This window comes from Neomonachus schauinslandi, chromosome 1 (genome assembly GCF_002201575.2).
Source record: "Neomonachus schauinslandi chromosome 1, ASM220157v2, whole genome shotgun sequence".
Lineage (NCBI taxonomy): Eukaryota > Metazoa > Chordata > Mammalia > Carnivora > Phocidae > Neomonachus > Neomonachus schauinslandi.
Window position 1 is genome coordinate 183,582,403 of NC_058403.1, and position 10,599 is coordinate 183,593,001.

At 40.9% G+C, this 10,599-nt stretch overlaps 1 pseudogene; it reads right to left on the reverse strand.

Annotated features, from left to right (window-relative positions):
- Positions 1-2,304: 2,304 nt before the first annotated feature.
- On the reverse strand, positions 2,305-2,712 carry LOC110584952 (annotated as a pseudogene).
- Between the last annotated feature and the right edge of the window lie 7,887 nt (positions 2,713-10,599).

A 10,599-nucleotide genomic window follows, 5' to 3' on the forward strand; every position in this document is an offset into this window, starting at 1 on the left:
CTGCTCTTGGCTACAAATTCAGGCAGTGGCTGAATCCTCCAGGGCTCCAGCTCTCTCGTTAGACTCCAGTAAAGCTATTTCTTCCCTTTGCTCCTTGGAACCCAATGGTGATAATGGCTTTCCATTGTGGTTGGTTCCACGGATTATAGGAGTCCCACGTCACCCTTAACTCTGGCATTCCTCTGAAAATAATCCTTTCATTAGTCTCCAGAACCATCTGAATGGGCTTGGTTTCCTGCCAGACCTAAGAATTCAAACCACAGACTTGTAAAACCATCAATCTCCCTCTTTTGCATATAGCAGTTATCATCACAATGGTTATTCATCTTCCAAAGCAATTCCTTCATACCAAGCACTGCGTGTAAGCTCTTATAATTCTCAGACAGAAATGACACCTTTTAAACTGGTCAGTGTAGGAGAACACAGGAGGGCGCTCCAGAACGACAGCTATGACAGCTGGCAGAATGGAGGGGCTGACACAATTCTCTAGGCAGGAGTCTGTTACATGTCAAGAATAAAACGTTTACAAAGAGATGCTACTTCCTCCTACTTCTCCCTGGGTTTCCTCTCACTAAGGGCTTGGGATCAAAGTCAGCGCTGTATTTTCACCCAGAACACCAAGAAGCTGTATCCCTGCCTGGGGAAGTTGTCCTGTGCGGCACTTCACTTTGCTAGTTTCTCAGACCTAGGGATCTGCTTACCACTAGGCCAAGGCACACAGAAAGAGAGCCAACCATCTTTTATTACTAGCCACCTGCCCATCTTTCCTTCTTTCTCTCTTTCATCCCAGGTTAAATCTTTCTTCTACACTAAGGCAAAAGATGAGCAGGATGAGAAAATTCTGCTTTGTTTAGCCTTGCCTGTCTCTTTAACAGATCTGACCAGATTAGCACTTTTCTTTTCCACTGGAGAGGACTGGCATATGCTTATACCATAATCTGCTCTGAGCTCCTTCGGATTTTTCTTTTATCAAGTCGACTGGATTTGAGGTTAGATGTTAATTGAAATCACCTGGGAGTGTCTAACCACTCTGCCTTGTTTTCACTTAGTACAAGTTAACTATTTGTACTCTATTAGAGTACTCTAATAGAGAAGGTGACTCTATTTCTGAATATTGGGACATTCTTTTGAGTAAGGGCCTATTTAAAGAATTCTTCTAGGGGGCTGAAAAGAACTGATGTGGCTTAGGGGCTCCTGGGTGGCTCAGTCGGTTCAGCGTCTGCCTTCGGCTCAGGTCATGATCCCGGGGTCCTGGGATCAAGCCGCACAAGTCTGGGCTCCCTGCTCAGCGGGGAGTCTGCTTCTCCCTCTGCCTGCCGCTCCCCCTGCTTGTGCGCTCTCATGCACTGCGCTCTCTTACCGCCTCTCAAAAAAAAAAAAAAAAAAAAGATGAAGAACTGATGTGGCTTATTCAACAAGCTACTCCACCGAGAACTCCAAATGTCTCCCTCTGCAACCCGTAGACATTCAGAGTTAACAACAGTTGCTAAGATAAAAGACTTAGGCAGACAGAGGGAAGTCTGCAGAAAAGATGCTCTGCCTCACTTTAGCCAAGGCTAGCCAAAGGGCAAGATAGCTCTCTTCTCTCAAACTGGGGTTGGGGGGGAGAAGCCCCTCTCTTCAGCTTTTGGCAACACCTGAGAGGCAGTGAGATTAACAAAACTTGGGGTGCCTGGGTGGCTCAGTTGGTTAAGCGACTGCCTTCGGCTCAGGTCATGATCCTGGAGTCCCGGGATCGAGTCCCGCATCGGGCTCTCTGCTCGGCGGGGAGTCTGCTTCTCCCTCTGACCCTCCCCCTCTCATGCTCTCTCTCTCTCTCTCTCAAATAAATAAATAAAATCTTAAAAAAAAAAAAAAAAACTTAACCCACTGAGCCACACTATATATACATTTCTACTCTTCATTATCCTTACTTGTAAGCATTCATTCCAAAGGATATTTAATTGGGCAACCCTATAACCAGCTGGGTGGATCTACATCAAATATTAGTAGTGGTATCTTTGGGTGGTAAAAGTATGAGTAACTGTTATCTGCTTCTGTGTATTTGTGAAACTTTCCAATTTTTCTACACACACCTATTTTTTCTTAGCGGTTCGCTGTTCTAAGAGGAGATTAACAAATCAAACACTTCATTTTTGCAATCAGGAAAAAGTTATTAAACAAAAACCTTGCAAGCATTCAGAAATTTCAGTCTTCCATGAGAACCGAATTTATGTAATTCTTTTCTTTTATGGAATTCTAATTCTTTTTGTTTTTATTATGTACTACATTAATACACTGCATAACCTTCTAGAAGGGGTAGATGAGCATAACCAAGTCATTTTTCAACAGTCAGGAAAATGCTTCCTTAATCAATATTCTCCAAATCCTCTGACGCACAGTAACGATTAACTCCAGAGACCCGCCTATCTCTTTGCATCAAACTCCACTGATATGGATAATAGGAAACCCATTTCTCCTTTTGCCCCCGTTACTGAACCTGTGGATGTGCGCCGTGGCTATGCCAGGGATGACCAAGCACATGGCCATGACACCGATCCCAGGCAGAATCTTGAACCACATCACACCATGGTCGCCAGGGCCAAATTCTTCCTTCCTGGTGCCCTAAAGGTGACCAGCCTCAGCCCCTAGCTGATAGGCTCCCCTTTTTTTTTTATGGAATTCTTTTTTTTTTTTTTAAAGATTTTATTTATTTATTTGAGAGAGAGAGAATGAGAGACAGAGAGCACGAGCGCCCTTTTTATGGAATTCTTAAAACTTAAAATCAAAGTCATATTTTTTAGCTTTTGTGTATTTTAAGATTTTCAGTACATTTTATAACTTGTTTTAAAATTAAGAAACTATTCAAAATGTGAAAAACAAGAATACTAGCTTTAACATGCAATTTTTTTTCTAGTACACATCACAACCTTAATTTAGATCATTTAGACTCTTCAAGGTCAACGTTCACTATTTTCATACGCTGCAGTACTAATTCAGGTTTTTTTTTTTTTTTTTAAAGGAACTGTTTCTCTCTAAGAACACCACACAGATGATATCATATGCAGTTAAATGGTTAAGAGACTACAGATAAGGGCGCCTGGGTGGCTCAGTTGGTTAAATGACTGCCTTCGGCTCAGGTCATGATCCTGGAGTCCCAGGATCGTGTCCCACATCGGGCTCCCCGCTCAGCAGGGAGTCTGCTTCTCCCTCTGACCCTCCCCCCTCTCATGCTCTCTCTCTCTCATTCTCTCTCTCAAATAAATAAATAAAATCTTAAAAAAAAAGAGAGAGACTACAGATAAAAAACAGACTGGTGTTTCTTCCACTTACAAATGCTAGCCAATAAAAACTTTCCAGTCTACAGCTGATTAATACTTGACACCAGATCTATGGAAAGGAAAGCCAATCGTGGCTGGCTCTTAGCTAAAGCAACAGACACACTAAGAAACCTGCCTACTATCACATCGTGCCTTCTGTTTACTAGGACAAATGATTTTTCAGTTTAGCTCCATTATAGTTCTAAACAGAAAACTGGAATACTACCTTTTCTAGGAGCTACCATTCTCATAATCTATAATAGCTAAACACGTGTTAACTCACTGTCTTGTAGTGTTGAAATATATTCACAGGGAATCTTGAAAACCATAAACATTTTTACTAGCTTCAGGAAGCTAGTAAATTTGAACAAGTGATTCCTTTTAAACTGTCCTAATGTAATGGCAAATGGTCTCTTTTCTAACTTCGATTTCCAAATGATTTATAGTTATACCTACCAGAACAATAATAATCAACAGGATGGGTAGTGGAAGGAGCAGCGAATGGAGTCTTAAATATCTCTTTTTAGGGCAGCTAAGAGGACCTGTGTTCCAAAACACTAAAAAATGTCTTTGAGTTCAGAACACTAAAACTTAAAAACAGCAAAAAACAAAGCACAAACAAAAAAACAAAAAACTTAACAGCGTGAACAAAATATAAACAGATGAAAAGTATGCACTTTTTTTTTTTTTTAAGATTTATTTGAGAGGGGCGCCTGGGTGGCTCAGTTGTTAAGCGTCTGCCTTTGGCTCAGGTCATGATCTCAGGGTCCTGGGATCAAGCCCCGCATCGGGCTCCCTGCTCGGCGTGAAGCCTGCTTCTCCCTCTACCACTCCCCCTACTTGTGTTCCCTCTCTCGCTGTCTCTCTCTGTCAAATAAATAAATAAAGTCTTAAAAAAAAAGATTCATTTGAGAAAGAAAGAGAGGGAGAGGAGGAGAAGAGGGACGGGGACAAACAGACTCTGTGCCTAGTATGGAGCTCGATCCCACGGCCCTGAGATCATAACCTGAGCTGAAATCAAGAGTCGAATGCTTGGGCGCCTGGGTGGCTCACTCGTTGGGCGGCTGCCTTCGGCTCGGGTCGTGGTCCCGGAGTCCTGGGATTGAGTCCCACATGGGGCTCCCTGCTCAGCGGGGAGCCTGCTTCTCCCTCTCCCACTCCCCCTGCTTGTGTTCCTGCTCTCACTGTCTCTGTCTCTGTCAAATAAATAAATAAAATCTTTTAAAAAAGAAAAAAAGAGTCTAATGCTTAACCAACTGAGCCATCCAGGTGCCCCAAGTATGCATTTTTCAGTGAAGAACTTTGCCAGCACTCTTTTCAGGATTAAGTTCAAGGATTCTAAAGGTTCAAAATGCTTGCAAAAATGAGACCATGAGACAATTAGAAATGCAAGAGAAAAAGACAGTTTTTGATTAGTATTAAGTGTTAACATGTTTAGAAGCTGTAGAAATCAGCACCTGAAACAAATTAGAAAAAGACAATTTAAAAATTAGTGTTAAATGTTAGGACAATGTTCTAAAAGCTACAGAAAAGTCTTGAGATGTCTCTATAAAAAGTTTTGGCTAAATAAGAACCACCATATTAACACTACGATCACATTAATGGTTCAGACTACAGTGAAACTTTACAAGCAAGGGGGAAGGGCCTAACATACAACCCTATTGTTTAACCATCTAAGCCACCCAGGCGCCCTCATACAACCCTATTGTTAACAGAACCCTTCTGGAGACCCTAATTAAACAAAAGTGTCAAACACTCCTCTCAGAAGCCCTTGTAGTGGTGGGCCTCAACAGCAAAAAACAGAGCAGACCATTTAAAAACAAGAGTCCAGGGGTTGGGAAGACAAGTGACTATACCACAAGGTGGTAATTACACCGTGGGGAAGTAAAAAAGGCCAGACTGAAGGGCTCCAAGAGGTACTTCAAAACCAGCTAATCATGGCAAGAAGAGATGGGACAAACTGGCTTCTCAACTGGCTATCTATGGGGATATAAAAAGAGGCTGGGCCTCCAAAGCAAGAATAAACAAAAGTGGCTACTAATGGCCAAGGTAAGGACTAGATACCTCCATTACACACCAGTGTCCCAATATATATTCACCCATCTCCAATTCAGCCCAGAAACCTGAGAAACCAGAAGAGAGGCTTCTCCAGTTGGGAAACCAGCCTTCTTGAACCATCCACAGCAAAGGCATGGTTAGTCAGAATACCTAGGTTTTCCTGCCAACAGTCCTATATCGCAGGGGAAATTGCTTACCTTTTCTAAACCATCTGCTCAGCTGAAAAACAGGAAAAACATGCTTTTCTCTGACTTCAAAAGATTATTAAAAATAGGAGTATATACTTGAAAATGCTCTGAATAAAATCACACTGTACTTACGCCAACATTTTACTGCTAGAAACATGGTTTAACTTACAGCTAAAGGCTATATAAATGTAGGTTGTTCCTTCGACCCATAATCTGTAAGATTTAAAATATTTATTTTTAAGTATTAGCAAGGTTACAATGAAAGCCACTAGACAGGTGGAGAAAACAGAAAAACAGAAGCAGGGCAACGTGGGGACATTCAGGGCAGGGGCCAATAACTGTATCTCACTGTGGCCTAAGGGAATCACTATGAACTAGGTAAAACTATTCCTAACAGGAACCCTGTTACCAATAAATGGCTAAATTATAGTTCATATGATTTTCTTTTAAAAATCAGGGAAATGGGGTGCTGGTTGGCTTAGTCAGTTAAGCGTCCGACTCTTAATTTCGGTTCAAGTCATATCAGAGTCATGAGATTGAGCCCCACTTTGGACTCACACTAGGCATGGAGCCTGCTTGAGATTCTCTCTCTCTCTCTGACCCTCCCCCTCCCCCATCTAAAATAAATAAATAAATCTTTAAAAAAATAATAAAAATCAGGGAAATGATAGAAAAGATTACTATGTAAAAAACAGATAAATACGTTATTGCCCTTGGAATGGTAAGCACTTATTATTAGTGGAAATGGAAAGAGATGGCGGAGTCACAAAACTGCTTCTCAAACTGGGGCTTAAGAACCTTTAGAGGCATGTGGGGTTGAGAGGGAAAGGGGTGAACCAGGGGTCATCAGCATGTTGCAAATAGTAAATGGGATCAATAATGCACAAAGCAGCTTGCACAAATGTTCAGATAGTGGACATCTGTTGGTTTTATCAGCCCTGCATTCACTCCCCTACTGGGGAACAACCCCCCCACCCCAGTAGGTACTTTCTTGGTGAAGCAGGAAACAAGGCATCTTCCAGCACCCAGGCTGACCCCGAGAGATACACTCTTAGTAGAGGGTGGAGTTAACAAAGAGCTGGAAAGGTTAATAAGGCCAGCACCCTGTGAAGACTGTCCACAGGCCTGGTTCTTCAGCTCTATTGTCAATTCGGGGAGCTACACCACATCCTTCCAGTAACCTCCTTTTTTGCTTAGGGCAGTCCAATTTTGTTTCCATACTTACAACCGAAGACCTTTAGCTGATTAGCTATTATTTTCAGTCTAGGAGAGTCTATTTTCTCAAAGATTTGGGAGGTAAAATTTGACAAGTAATTTTAAAATACTGGTTTTATGGTAAAACAAAGGGATGTATCATGGAGTAGAAGACAGAATTCATGTAAAATTTTAAGATACTGCATTTTCCTTCTGAGATTTCTAAAGATATGCTCCCCCCCCCATCCACGCAAATTTCTTTAGCAATGGATTTAAGCACTGATACAGGGATAAACTTTCCATAACTTTTAGAATCTGCCGCTAACTAGGTAAAAGATCTAGGGCAAGTTACATAACCTCCCTAAGGTTCACTTATCACAACTTTAAAATGGGAGTAATAATAGTACCTACCTCATAAAGCCGTTATCCCAAGAGATAACACAGGGAAGCACTTAACCCTATGCCTCACTGCAGAGTTTATCAGTCATGTCAAACAAGGGTTAATATACAACAGCAAAGGGCATACTCTTCACAAAGATGGCCACAACAATACAGCTGCCACCCCCCCACCCCCCACCAACTGCTGTCAGCATGACTTGTGATCTGTACTTTGCAGCATCTTCCATCAAAAGGTGGTGCCTACTTTCAACCCTTGATTCTGGACTGGGCTTGTGGCTTGCCTTGACCAAGAGAATGTGGCAGAGTGACTCTGTGTGACTTCTAAGCCTAGGCCTCAAGAAGCCTTGCAGCTTTCACCTTGAAACACAATGTCTCCATGTGAGGATAACGTAGTCTAACTGCTGGAAGAAGAGACTGTGTGGTGGTCAGATGACCTGTCCCAGCTAGACAGATCCCTAGACCAATCAGCTCTGACTGGAGACTGCAGATGACAACAGCCACATCAGTGACCTCAGGCCAAACAAGAGCAGTGGAAGAACTACCCTGCCCTAATTGTGTGCAAATAAATGGTCATTATTGTAAGCCACAAAGTTTTGGAGCGGGTTCTTCTTACTGTGCAACATGTAACTGATAGGTATACTTCATCAATTATCATAGTATTTCTACATTTTTTTTATTCCATGCATTTCCTAAAATTTCCTACAAACAAACCCAAAGCCCCAGTGTTTGCAAATAAGTATGTCACAGCCAGATGTGGTTATACTTCTCATTCTTCATAGCCAGGTCAACGTTTCTAATTTCATAGAAACATTGAAATATATCTCAGAACTTGGGGGTTTAGGGTGGAAAGTAAAACATACTCCCAAACCAAAATAACTTAAGTGAAAATAAAGTGAAAAATTTCTAAAATTATCACAGGTACACCACAAGGATGCAGGTGCACACAGAGTTGAGCTAAGACTGAGGTAACTAGCTAAGAGAAAAAAAGTGAAACAAAATTGGTATGATTCATTCAAATAGTAGAAATCAAAACAAGATTCCCCTTTTAACAGTTTTTGTACCTGACATTTTCTTCCATATACTCTATAAAGATGACCAAAACCCTCTTTTAAAAGTTCACCATGCACTGTCAAGAGGAAGGAAATGCTTGCTTTAGGTCACCATCCATACAACAAATATTTACGGAGTACCAACTCTGTAAATGCTAGTGAGCTGTTAGCCCCGGAACATTTTTTTTGACAGTGTACACAGAGATAGCACGCTAAAGGGAGCATGACTGATGACTAGGTGAACCTAGACCACACTCCTGTCTTGGCCAAGGTACCTGGTCTGGTCAGAGGGTTTAGGCTGGTGAATGTGGCAAACAAGGCTCTGCCCTCATGCAAGCCTCTAGGAGGAGGGAAATATTAGCAGCCAATATTATCATCACCAATATTATTATCATCACTGTCACTACTATTATTATTATATACCCTTATTTGTCCCACCACTTCTTCCTCCTTAGTTACTGCTAAGTATCTGGAACTCTGCTAAGTACTTGCTTCGTTTAATCTTCACAACTTAGCGAGGTATTGCCTACATTTTCATTCATTCATTCATTCATTCATTCAGCTTTACACCCAATGAGGCTTGAGCTCATGACCCCGAGATCAAGAGTTGCATGCATGCTCTACCAAATGAACCAGCTAGGTGCCCCAGTATTGCCCACATTTTATAGAGGAGGAGACCGAGGCCATAAATGGCTAAAAGTAACACAGACAGTAAGTAGTGGAGCTCAGGCTTTTAAACACTACCCTATACTGCCTCCATACATCTGAACTCCTTAATGATTTTACAGGAATCTCAATGGAGGAAAATCTTTCACAGCAAGAAATGAGGCACAACATACTATCATGAAATGTCTGTTTCATTGCGTTTCTTCTGAAAATTGTTATTTAGTCCTGTATGGATTTTTTTTTCTTTCCTGTTAGAAAAGTCTGGAAAACAGGGGCACCAGGGTGGCTCAGTCGTTAAGCGTCCTGTCTTCGGCTCAGGTCATGATCCTGGGGTCCTGAGATAGAGCCCCGCAATGGGCTCCCTGCTCGGTGGGAGGCCTGCTTCTCCCTCTCCCACTCCCCCTGCTTGTGTTCCTGCTCTTGCTGTGTCTCTCTCTGTCAAATAAATAAAATCTTCAAAAAAAAAAAAAAAGTCTGGAAAACATTCTTGCTTATTAGTAAAACAGAAAACATTTTTAAGGTATATGAGAAATGTATTTCACTTCTATTACAACACAGACTATGAATGAAAGCAGTCATGAGAGTTCAACTAGCCACAAATAGGAAATATTTTAATTACTATATTTATTCTTCAATAGCTTTATTATTTTTTCCTGATTATAAAAGAAGCACATGCTACATAAAAAGAAAAATTGAGACAGTTTTTTTTTTTGAGAAAAACATTTTTTAAAAAAATCACCCACAATCTTATTACCTAGAGATAACAAGTATCTTAAAGGATATACTCTGTATATCCTTTAAGATACTTTCTTTTAGGTTTCTATATATAGGGCTTTTGCCCACTTTTAAAAAATCATTAAAAAAAAAAATCACACATTATATTCTCATGTTACCTTCTTCTAAACATCATTCCACATCAAAGAATATTGACCTGCATCACTTTTTTTTAAAGATTTTTTAAAGTAATCTCTACTCCCGGGCGCCTGGGTGGCTCAGTTGGTTAAGCGACTGCCTTCGGCTCAGGTCATGATCCTGGAGTCCCGGGATCGAGTCCCGCATCGGGCTCCCTGCCGAGCAGGGAGCCTGCTTCTGCCTCTGACCCTCCCCCCTCTCATGTGCTCTCTCTCTCGTTCTGTCTCAAATAAATAAATAAAAAAAAAAAATCTAAAAAAAAAAAGTAATCTCTACTCCCAATGTAGGGTTCGAACTCACAACCCCAAGATCAAGAGTCTGCACGCTCTACTGACTGAGCCAACAAGGCGCCCCCTACATCATCCTTTTTAAAGACTGTACAGTATGTCACTGCATGGGTAGGTCCTAATGGACCTAATCAATCCTTTATTAATAGACATTTGGATTACTTCAATGTTTTGCTATTATAAAAAGAAAAGGCAGTGAGCAGTCTGATACACACATCTATGCACATTTGACCAATTGTTTAAGATAAATTTCTGGATTTTGACTTGCCATTTCATTTTGTGACTTTGGATGCATATTGCCCAAATTGTCATCTAGAAAATATATACCAAATTGACCTTTTTTTTTTTAAAAAAAGGAAACCCTTAAAAATTTAAGAGTAGTAACATTAGTACTATCTACATAAAATGGCAAAATATTTTAAAAACTGCATCTTTTTTTTTATTCTTATGTTAATCCCCATACATTACATCATTAGTTTTTGATGTGGTAATCCACGATCCATTGTTTTCATATAACACCCAGTGCTCCATGCAGAATGTGCCCTCC